The 13,042-nt window shown below is 32.6% G+C and overlaps 1 long non-coding RNA gene across 1 annotated transcript; it reads right to left on the reverse strand.

The window, feature by feature from the left end:
* Window positions 1-758: 758 nt before the first annotated feature.
* Window positions 759-10,939, reverse strand: LOC140852887 (uncharacterized). The gene is made up of 3 exons (XR_012135869.1): window positions 9,642-10,939; window positions 9,406-9,550; window positions 759-913 (listed from the first exon to the last, which is right to left on the reverse strand). It is a non-coding gene; the product is annotated as an uncharacterized lncRNA (long non-coding RNA).
* Window positions 10,940-13,042: the final 2,103 nt, after the last annotated feature.

Below are 13,042 nucleotides of genomic sequence, written 5' to 3' on the forward strand. Positions count from 1 at the left end.
CAGGTTAAAAATGGGACATGGAAAAGCGGCAGGTTCCTTAAACTGTTGCAACCACTTAACAAATCTCTGTCTACAGGTTTCACCCTTCAGCTACCGTTGGGTTCGAGTTTCTAATTCAAATAGCAGGTTAAAAATGGGACACGGAAAAGTGACAGGTTCCTTGAAAGTGTTGCAGCCACTTAACAAATCTGTGTGTACAGGTTTCACCCTTGGAGCAGAGCTGCCGTTGCGCTCGGGTTTCTGGTTTAAATACCTGGAAAACGCAAGAAGCATGAACAATTTTGTTTTTGATGATCTCTGAGAACACGGTTCCATCAAAATTGAGCTTGACAGAGTTCAGGGATGTCTGCATCCAAGCAGAAGAAAAGGGTGGAGATTGGAAGGGCCTTAACCATGGACACCTAGAACCCAGGAGCCTCGATCTCAGAAGGAGAAACATCCCTGGGAACTGTCAAATCTTCCAAAATCCATCACCAAAAGTGGGCTGAGTAATACAAACATCATCAAAGAGTCCTCTATAAGCCTAAGCTGCATTAACTTATCACTTTCTGGTATCTTCCCTTGCCCGAGGATCATATGTAGGCTTGGAATAAGAAGTCACGTAATGCGTTCAAGCATTCCTAAAGAGGCAATTTTGGAGAGAGAAGCAAATTTGCAACCCAATTATCCAAATCATAAGTATCAGGAGAAATTTAATGTTAACTTAAGCATTGAAGGACCCTCCATCGGAGATTACCGAACTTCTTTTTCTAAACCTCGGAGCGATCATCCATCATCAGATTTCTGCAAACCTCTGAGCTCCAGATTGGACAAGCACCGAGCACAGCTACTTCCTCCTCCACTAGAGACTTGCGGCAACTGTTATAATGCTAGTTTGTCTTGAATCAGTTGGCAAGCTTGGGATATTGAATTGCTCCATTGTCACGCCCCCGACCCGAGATTGTGAATCGAGGGTCATGGCAACCGCCGCATACTCATAGAAAACTCTTCCCATAAGCATGCAAGGCATCTTATCATGCTATTCTAAAACAACAGTGGAATAATTAGACAATAATTTAAATCTAAAATATAACGATCTAAATTTCTTCTTTAATATCTCAATAAATTCAACAAAAATTAAAGGCTTTACATCAAATTCAATAAGCCTTTCAACCTAAAATAAAAGTATGAAGATTCTGCTTCTGATCACTCTTCCATTCATATCTTGTATCATCTTAATTCTTCAACATCTGTAAAAATAGTAAAATAAAAGGTAATGAGCTAGACAGCCCAGTAAGCAAAGATCACTTTTCAACAGATTTCATCAGGTATTTAAGTAAATAATTATTTACAAAAAATAAGCATATATAGTTCATCAATTCGAAATCAATTTCAATTATGCAACATAATTCATTCCAAATTCATTTCTTTTTCGAAAATCCAAGTTTCTTTCCAGATTTTAATTTCTTTCATTCTTAAATTCTTTTCGTCAACCATGAGCTATGACCATATTTTTTCTGTGGCAGGGTCATAACACTGCGTATCTTCTTGCAGTGAGCTGCGAATCATCTGGCAGCAAAGTCCTTCGGAACCGCTGGTCTCTCTGGCAGTTTGTCGCTGGTCTCTCTGGCGACATGAACCCTCAGGATAAATCAATTGCCAACGTATATGCCCCCATTGACGGGGTCCTTTACACAGTCAGGTTGTCAATTCATAATATTTCTTATATCATAATTCTTCATAAATCATATTTTATATTCTAATTTCGATAATAAAATATATAATCATGTAGTATCGAAATCAATCAATATAATGCATCATGAAATCAATATGTTCAATCATGCTTCATCATAACATTTTAAATAAGATATTTTCATAGCAAAATACCATTCATCCAATTCATGCATCGTTTCACAAATCATGTCAGAAAAATACATTATAATTTGTCGATAAATCTAGAAAAAGTGAAACATTACTTACCTCGAACGCATTCCAATAAATCCACATAATTCTATAAATTTTCTTCCAAAAATTTTGTTCGTAGATCATATCGCGATATCCCATGATCAAACATCCACAATCCTGTACAGAATCAATTTCAATAATTAAAAAGAATACGAATACCATATTTCAACGGCTTGGATTGGGTCCGATCATCTCATTTCATCTAATCAAAATCTAATTAGGACCTAAACGATCCAAAGTTTGACTATCAAATCAAATCGGATTCGAAGTGATAGGATCGAGGTTTCTTCATCGATTTCATAAAATCAAGTAGAGAAAAAAAATCAGAGGAGAGAGAATTCATGAGGTACAATTCGAATTGATCAGGTGACACAATCCAACATTACGATTGATCCAATATCTCGATTGATGAAATCAACATGATCAAATCAAGTCATAGCTAGATCGAAATCATGGATAATTAAATTGATAAATATCAGATCTGATCAAGGTAAGTACCAGTACACTGCCCGACAACCATGGATCAGGGTTCTTCATTAGAATCAGATCAAGACTATTAAAAGAAATTTCGTCATTCACTAACCTTTTTAGAGAGAGAATCAATCAAGAGAGAGAATATTTTAGAGAGAAAATTTTAGAGAGAGAAAATTCTAGAGAGAAAAAATTAATCTTGAATTCTTCAGACAATATGATTCAACAAATCTAATCGATCAGATCAAATCATGCTAAGATTACCATATGGATAATTTAATAAAATTATAGAAATTAAAATCTTAAAAATACCTAATCTGATCAAAGTGGGTGTCGGTGTACCGTCCGGTGATCCCAAATCAAAAATCCATCACTAGGATCATTTAAATTCATCATCATTCTTCTCAAAATTCTAAAAAATCTTAGGAGAGAGAAATAATCTAGAGGGAGGATTTTAGAGAGAGAAAATAGAGAGAAAAAGTTCAATTTTAGAGAGAGAAAATACTAGTTCAGGTTGAAGAGAGAGAGGAAAGAGAGAGAAACTCTCTTTCTCATATTTTATTATTTATATCATTATTTATTAATTAATTTATTTTATTTTTTTTTTCTTCTTTTCTTTCTTTCTTTTTTTTTTCATGGAAGAGAGAGGAGAGAAAATCCTATTTTTTATTATTATATTATTTTTCTTCTTCTTCTTTTTTCTTTTTTCTTTTTCCTTTTTCTTTTCTTTTTTTCTTTTTCTTTTTTTTTCCTTTTTTTTCTTTTCTTTTTCTTTTCTTTTCCTTCTTCTTCTTTTCTTTTTCTTTTCTTTTCCTTCCTTCTTCCCGAGCTTCCTTTGGGCCGAAACAGGGCATCTCTCAAACCCTTATTGGCTGGCCGACCGGCAGTGCAACTGGCATGGGGCGGCCGTCGGTAGGAGGGGGGCGACTCAACGACACAAAGAGGGCCAAACTGGTGGTCGGCGGTGACCACCGGCGCCGGTAATCAAAGAAAAATGATAAAAATATAGATGTTCTTCCGCAACAAAATTCGGTGACTCCGGTCGTCAGCGAGCGTGCACATCGGCACGGAAAGGAAAGAGGAGAAGAGAGAAAGGGGAGGAGGCTTACCTCCGACGCCAGCGAGGCTTTTCCGACGAGCAATTGGACGGGCATAGAGACGGGTCTTCCATGGTAGATTTTCGATGATTGCCGCCGACTGAGCTTATGATCTTTGGTGGAAGGAAGAGAGGAGGGATCTCCTCCTTAAATAGGGTCGGAGGGAGCTCGTTTCCGACTCCGATTGGGAGCCGGCGAGAGGAGGAAGAAGACTCCCTTTGGGAGTCTTCTCCCTTATTTTTTCTTCTTCTTTTTTTTTTTTAGGCTTTGGTGGGCTGGAATTCTTGTTCAGACCAGGCCATCACATTCTTCTCCTCTAAAAGAAATTTCGTCCTCAAAATTTTTCTTGCTTGAGTCTTCATAGTTTCTTACTTGAATCTCATCCACAAATATTTCAATATTCTAATTCTTGGTATGAATTCATTCTTAAATCATTTCATAAGGAAAAAGTCGGTACATCAAATATCGATCTGAAATGAAACCATTCATTTTCTTATTTATTAAGATCAACATCTCAAAGATTTTCAATATTTCAAGATTTTGAAATTATGATCTCATTTTCTGTAAAAATTAATGTTCAATATCTCATGACTCAAATCAAATCTATCTCTTGTGAATAGAAGAAGGTAAATGTCTCTATTCTTGCATAAGAACTTCATTCATCATCATTCATTTATTTATTTATTTATTTCAAAATATTAACCATTCTTAATTTCAATCCATCATAAGATAAGAAATCATACTTCTATGAATCATATGATGACATCCCAATCAATCAAAATTCAAAAATATTTTCTCTTATTCGTACTTCCAAAAGTTGAAGATTTATCATTTCAATCTCATTCTCGAATTTTTGATATTTTAATTCTCGATACAATTTCATCATTAAGTCATTTCATAAAGATCAATATCACCATTGTTGATTGAATCAATATCACTATTTCTAGTCATCGAAATTTTCTTACTCAAACCTTCAAACTTCTTAAATATTCTAATTCTTGAAGCAAATTTTATCATTAAGTTATTCAATAATAAAAATCAATAACTCAAAAATTGATCTAAATCATAATTATATTTTTCTTATAATCAAAATCAATGTCTCTATTCTAAGTAAGTATATCAATTTTTTTTATCTAAACATTAACAACTCTTAATTAATCGATTCATTATCAAATTAAATTATAAATAACTACAATCCATCTTTTGTAGAACAATCATCAATATCAATAGATAACCTCAATCTTTTTCATTTAGTCAGAGAAATAATAATGATCAAAAGAGTTCTAACTTCAAATTTCATTATACCTTGGAGATAAATATTTGAGTATAATAATCTAAGATCAAAATCATCATTTGATAAACGATCTCAAATTTTTTTCCTAATAAATAGAGAATTATAAAATTTAATTCTAGGATAGAAAAAATTTATCTCTAAATATTCTAAATCTAAAATAAAAAATCAAGGGTCCACTCATCCTAGAATTAGGATGCTAAATATTTTTGTAGCATAGTAGGTGGAAGTACTACTTTTAAAAATCACATTAGGATATCTAAGATAATTCAAAATTTTAAAATATTATTTTTTCTAATATCAATAAATTTCTTGTATCAAACCATATCATTTATCATAATTCTTTGACTCAAAAAAATCAACGTTCCTGACTTACTCAAAGTAATCCAGATTACCATGCTTCCGCTGCGTACTTTGTTCTAACAATCAAAATTTCTTAGGTTCACCAAAAAAAAGTTTGATCAAATTATTTCTTTACCTTATCAATAGAAAAAAAATTTTAAATTTTAAATTTCAATTGAAGTCAAAGATTAGCTTTTGATTCTCATTCATACTTCTACTGGTATACAATAATCTTGATTAACCCTTGAGTTCAATATCATATTTAAACCATCATATAGATTTACTATAATCAATATGAATCAAATCTTAATTTCATATCAATTCAATTCGATAATTTTCAAACCAAAAATCTTTATAAGTCAAATTAATGAAAAAAATCTTTCGATGCTCCACCAAATTTGGACATAATCAGAATATATAAGAATTTCAAATCATTATTTTTTTTTCTAAAATTTCTATCATCAGGATCTTCAATATCTATCAAATATCCTTTCATAATAATCATACAAGCTTCAAAAAAATCAAATTTCTATTTAATAGTAGATTCAATTAGGGACCTCGTTAACAAAAGCAAAGGAACTCCATATCAATTCCTAAATCTAAAATTTCTGAATTATAAATTCACATGGATCCCTTAATCTAAAATAAATATAAATTAGATCTTTTATCTTAATCTAAAGATATCAATTTTTCATTAACAACCTCAACAATAATATCAGAAAATCTCTTGATCAACTTAGACACGAAATCTTTAAATTAAAATTTCATACACATCATGTAGTCTCCAAGAGACATAATAAGATCTATTATTTAGATCTAAGGATGATGATTAAAGATTCCAGTATGATGAATATTCTACAACCTCATAATCGATTTCATCAATAAGAAATAGGTTTCTTTGCAACATCCTCAAATATACATTCATCCTAATATGCCACTTTATATATAATCCACATACCAAATTCAATTTCGATAAATATTTCAATCAAATATCATAAAATATTTTTCTTAGTCCATCCTGGAACAATATTTTATCGTCAAATCTTTATCTTGCCAATAATAGTCAACTTCTCAACTAGAAGTAATATCATAGTATTATTCTCACATCGAATTTGAACTTACGATTCACTTGAATAACCAATGATCAAATTAATAACTATAATGCACAATAAAAGTTTATGTCAATCCTTTTGTGATTACTTTCAATCAAAATCTAACTAATCATATCATGATCAATAGATTATCCATCATATTTCAAACTTCATATGTCATAATCTCTTACGATCCTTTTGTACATAATCTCAATATTTAATCAAAATTTATAAATATTTCTCCCACTATAATCATCAAAGATCTACACTATAATGTCCTTAGTGTCTATCCACTTACACTCCTTCTATATCTGATTCTATGTTTCATAATTCATCCACTTATGCTCTGATACCACTATAATTGTCATGCCCCCGATCCGAGATTGTGAATCGAGGGTCATGGCAACCGCCGCATACTCATAGAAAACTCTTCCCATAAGCATGCAAGGCATCTTATCATACTATTCTAAAATAACAGTGAAATAATTAGACAATAATTTAAATTCAAAATATAACGATCTAAATTTTTTCTTTAATATCTTAATAAATTCAATAACAATTCAAAGGCTTTACATCAAATTCAATAAGCCTTTCAACCTAAAATAAAAGTATGAAGATTCTGCTTCTGATCACTCTTCCATTCATATCTTGTATCATCTTAATTCTTCAATATCTATAAAAACAGTAAAATAGAAGGTAATGAGCTAGACAGCCCAGTAAGCAATGATCACTTTTCAACAGATTTCATCAGGCATTTAAGTAAATAATCATTTATAGAAAATAAGCATATATAGTTCATCAATTCAAAATCAATTTTAATTATGCAACATAATTCATGCCAAATTCATTTCTTTTTCGAAAATCCATGTTTCTTTCTAGATTTCAATTTCTTTCGTTCTTAAATTCCTTTCGTCAACCATGAGCTATGACCATATTTTCTCTGTGGCAGGGTCATAACACTGCGTATCTTCTTGCAGTGAGCTGCGAATCATCTGGCAGCAAAGTCCTTCGGAACCGCTGGTCTCTCTGGCGGTTTGTCGCTGGTCTCTTTGGCAACATAAACCCTCAGGACAAATCAATTGCCAACGTATATGCCCCCATTGACAGGGTCCTTTACATAGTCAGGTTGTCAATTCATAATGTTTCTTATATCATAATTCTTCATAAATCATATTTCATATTCTAATTTCGATAATAAAATATATAATCATGTAGTATCGAAATCAATCAATATAATGCATCATGAAATCAATATGTTCAATCATGCTTCATCATAACATTTCAAATAAGATATTTTCATAGCAAAATACCATTCATCCAATTCATGCATCGTTTCACAAATCATGTCAGAAAAATATATTATAATTTATCGATAAATCTAGAAAAAGTGAAACATTACTTACCTCGAACGCATTCCAATAAATCCACATAATTCTATAAATTTTCTTCCAAAAATTTTGTTCGTAGATCATATCACGATATCCCATGATCAAACATCTACAATCTTATACAGAATCAATTTCAATAATTAGAAAGAATACGAATACCATATTTCAACGGCTTGGATTGGGTTCGATCATCTCATTTCGTCTAATCAAAATCTAATTAGGACCTAAACAATCCAAAGTTTGACTATCAGATCAAATCAGATTCGAAGTGATAGGATCGAGGTTTCTTCATCGATTTCATAAAATCAAGTAGAGAGAGAAAATCAGAGGAGAGAGAATTTATGAGGTACAATTCGAATTGATCAGGTGACACAATCCAACATTACGATTGTCCAATATCTCGATTGGTGAAATCAAGAAGATCAAATTAAGTCATGGCTAGATCGAAATCATGGATAATTAAATTGATAAATATCAGATCTGATCAAGGTAAGTACCAGTACACTGCCCGACAATCATTGATCAGGGTTCTTCATTAGAATCAGATCAAGACTATTAAAAGAAATTTCTTCATTCACTAACCTTTTTTGAGAGAAAATCAATCAAGAGAGAATATTTTAGAGAGAGAAAATTCTAGAGAGAGAAAAAAATTTTAGAGAGAGAAAATTCATCTTGAATTCTTCAAACAATATGATTCAACAAATCCGATCGATCAGATCAAATCATGCTAAGATTACCATGTGGATAATTTAATAAAATTATAAAAATTAAAATCTTAAAAATACCTAATCTGATCAAAGTGGGCGTCGGTGTACCATCTGATGATCCTAGATCAAAAATCCATCACTAGGATCATTTAAATTCATCATCATTCTTCTCAAAATTCTAAAAAATCTTAGGAGAGAGAAATAATCTAGAGGGAAAATTTTAGAGAGAGAAAGTAGAGAGAGAAAGTTCAATTTTAAAGAGAGAAAATACTAGTTCAGGCTGAAGAGAGAGAGGAAAGAGAGAGAAACTCTCTTTCTCATATTTTATTATTTATATCATTATTTATTAATTAATTTATTTTATTTTTTATTTCTTCTTTTCTTTCTTTTTTTTTTTTACGGAAGAGAAAGAAGAGAAAATCCTATTTATTATTATTATATTATTTTTTTCTTTTTTTTTCTTTTTTCTTTTCTTTTTTTCTTTTTCTTTTCTTTTCTTTTCTTTTCTTTTCTTTTCTTTTCTTTTCTTCTTTCCGAGCTTCCTTTGGGCTGAAATAGGGGATCTCTCAATCCCCTGTTGGCTGGCCGACCGACGGTGCAACCGACGTGGGATGACCGTCGGCAGGAGGGGGCGACTCAACGACACAAGGAGGGCCAAACCGATGGTCGGCGGTGACCACCGGCGCCGGTAATCAAAGAAAAACGATAAAAATATAGAGATTCTTCCGCAACAAAATCTGGCGACTCCGATCGCCGACGAGCGTGCACATCAGCACGAGAAGGAAAGGGGAGAAGAGAGGAAGGGGAGGAGGCTTACCTCCGACGCCGGCGAGGCTTTTCCGGCGAACAATTGGACGGGCACAGGGATGGGTCTTTCGCGGTGGATTTCTGGCGATTGCCGCCGACTGAGCTTATGATCTTTGGTGGAAGAGAGAGAGGAGGGATCTCCTCCTTAAATAGGGTCGGAGGGAGCTCGTTTCCGACTCCGATTGGAAGCCGACGAGAGGAGGAAGAAGATTTTTTTTTTTTTTTAGCTTTGATGGGCTGGAATTTTTGTTTGGGCCCGGCCATCACATCCATGAAAATAGGATTTGATATGGTTGCAGAACAGATTCTCAAAAAAGATATGGTTGCAGAACAGTATGCTGAATCTGTACGTTTTGCCATCATCTTCTTTCCTCCAGATAGGAAGAGGAATTTGAGGCTCAACACTGATCTCCTATGAAAATAGAGGATTATACAATTAGATAACAGGTTTATATCATTTTTGGTGCCTCCATCAAATTTCCTTGCCAAGTTACTGGATGTACCTGGTCTTGAAGGAATTTATCGTTCCTCCATCAACCTGCTGTAAGCCTTCTCCAGATTCAACAATTGCAGCATGCTACCCGTCAAGATACCTGAGGATCTGGAAATCAATAATATGAAGTGTTCTCACGGGCAGACATTTCATTTCCACATGAATTAATTAGCGCTACCTTGTTTGTATGCTTATGATGATCATTTCTATTACACCTTGATACTTTAACCATAACCTATCGTTTATTTTGTGGATTATATCACATGCACTGATGAAATTTTAGCTATACTTACATAGCTATACACTTGTATGGACACATAGCTTTCTCAATTTATCATTTGATTCTTGTGGGGTCTGTGTTCCTATAGCATAGCTGCAAAATACAAAATTCAGGTGAGGGAGTACTTGAGAATGATGACTTTGTAGATGGATTCCTCATTTATAAATTTGCTTTTGGATGTATTCTTTAGAGAAAGAAATCCCTTTTAATGATCGTCTTCAAAGTTTTCAAGTTTATGTGCAATCACCATGATCACCCAGTTTTGGGGCCCATTGGCTGGCTTGAAGAAGGCCCAAACCCATGGACCGTGGATGCCTAGCACGTGCTTGAGAAGAAGACGACTCCGGTTAGGAGTCTTCTTCCTCTCTCAACGTCGGCGGATGCCAGGGGTTTTAGAGCAAGCCTAGTTCCACTAAAACTTCTAGGATATCACCTATAAAAGGCTCCCTCCTCTGGACTCCACCACCGAAATCTCAAGAGATCGCCGCTAATTTCAAGTTTCTTTTTGGGTGAGATTATCTCCGGTTTCTCCATCGATTTGGTTGTGACGTCTCGCTGGACTTAGGTAATGAAACAAAGCACTTCTTCTTCTATCTTTTCCGGCCTCATGGCCATCATCAAATCAAACCTTGATTAGAGTAGGCGAGTTGCCGAAATCATGTTTGGGTAGAGGTTGCCCTGTCTTAGGAAGTCTTCTGAAGTCGTCGGAGGCTTCACTTCGAGGCATTGATCATTGGTCATGGATAAAAAATAAAAGCAAAAAGAAGAAGAAGAAGATCAGACCTTCCATCCTTGGTTTCTCTTATTGTTCTACCTTCTTTTTTCTCTTCACTGGCTGGCCACCATCGCCGATAATATCGCAGCTGCAAGCCATCCTTGGTTGCTGCCATCCTGGTCGCTGACCATCGCCCTGTGTTTTTGAGGGAGGGAGTGAGAAGGAGGTATCCTCCATTTTGAGGAGGAAATTAAACAAAAACAAAGGGCTAGTTCCTCTCTCTCTCTCTCTCTTGTCTTCTCTCTCTTCTCTTTTGTCTTTCTTCTCTCTCTCTTTCTTATAATATTTTTTGTTTTCTCTCTCCGATGGGTCTAAGTGATTTTTAGAAAGGAGTCGATGGACCTAAAGACAATTGGATGGATTCGATAAAGGATCCTAGACTGATATCACTGTGATCATCCACTATCCTGATCTCAATCTTAATTTTTATAGAAGATCCATCGTTGATAATGCTTATCATATCATATTTGAATTTATTAGATTTTTGATCAACTGATCAGGATATTAGGATTTTATCTACTTAGGCTATTAGACATCATTGTCCGAGCAATTGTAACTTTTCTCTCTTTTAATTTTTTCATCATGGCCATATTTACTTTATAATTTTTTCTGATTATTGATATCGGCTACGTTTGAGTACAATGAACTGGGCAAGATGATGCAGGGCAAGAGGATTGATTCTTTATTTTATAAGCTAAGATAAATTTTAAAATATTAATTTATTAATTAGTTATGCATTAGGTAGGATTGAGAAATTTGAGATTAAAAGTAATTTAGATATTAGAGTTTTAAAAATAAAAATTTAGTGATATTTTACTATTTCTTGTGCTGGTGGCTAATTGAGGATCACTATAAGAAAACTGACTATTAGCGATGGCAATTAGCCATCGTTAATAGTCAGTTTGCCATCGTTAATGCTATTAGCAACGGTTTGCCATCGTTAAAAATTCAATGAAAATATCCTAGTCGCTAATTGCTATTATTAGTGACAGCAATTTTAGTGTCGCTAATAATAATAATTAATGATGAATTTTTTATTTTTTAATTATAATTTAAAAAAATTTAACAACGATGGCATTAGCGATGGCCTGCCATCATTAATAAATTTTTTTTAAATTATAATTTTTAAAAAATTATAAGTGATGGCTTGTTTTTATTTTTTTAAATTCATAATTAAATATTTTAAAACTTATTTTATAATTATTTTTAAAAATTTGATATAAATAAAATAATAATTATTTAACATAATTATAAATAAAAAAATAATTATATTATTTTAAAAATTTAAATTATTTAACATAATTTTTTGTAGGAAATTAAATGAGCATATCTATTAATAGTGGATGTCTGTTAAGTAATTGAAATATGAAATAGATCAAAATAAACTATTCTCCATATTCATATTAAAGTGAAATGGCTAAAAGATCACAAGGATAGCCAAGAGGAAGGGGTGCAAATAAGCAAGAGTTAAAGAAAGAAGTGAAGTATGCAGGATTTTCAAATATTTTAAGGTGATTGGTGGCACTTTTATATTTTGATTTTATAGTGCATTTCATTACTTTGTTTCATTGAATTGTAGTGAGCTAATTTGCTCCATAAATTATGCTGGACAAAAACTTGAAATATTATTAAGATGTGAAAATTGTCCAAGTATTAGAATAAACAATCGGAAGCTAGCCATTAAATAAGGGCACTCCTTGCTTAAAGTTAATAAGAAAGCATGTATGTGGCAGCAATGGCTGAGAATACTCTTTGATGTCCTTTTTTATTTTAAATGATCAAAACTATCATTCTTTGTTAAGAAAAGCTCTAAAATAGATCTAATCTTGCAAGGATAGATACAGCATATTCTTCACTAGTCATATTTTTTTATTTTTTTTATTTAAGTTATCTAAAATCAAAGCAAGAAAATATCAAATAAAATTGTGAGCTTATTATCAAAAAGTAAACCCTATAAAAGTAAATTTTTTTTAGAGATGCATAAATTCTTCTTCAAAAATTTGACTATATAAAAATTTCCATCCTTGCATTCACAAATTGTTTCAAGCAATCCAAGATTGTTTCTTATTCTGATCATCATACATAATAAGTGTTAGAAAATAGATTGATTTGCATACATAGATTGATACGAGTACAGTGTGGGAAAATTCAGTGCAGGGGTAAAATGGTAATTTTAAAATTTTTTCAAAATTATGATTTTACAGTAAAAAAATATTAATTAATCTAATTAATTAACATAAATTTATCCTATACTAGGATCTAAATATGATATATAGCATGCATGCATTTAAATTTAAAATTCAAATTTGAACAGTAAACACCTTACTGTAATGTGTTCAGAACACAATACCTTTGT

This window comes from Elaeis guineensis, chromosome 12, assembly GCF_000442705.2.
Source record: "Elaeis guineensis isolate ETL-2024a chromosome 12, EG11, whole genome shotgun sequence".
Lineage (NCBI taxonomy): Eukaryota > Viridiplantae > Streptophyta > Magnoliopsida > Arecales > Arecaceae > Elaeis > Elaeis guineensis.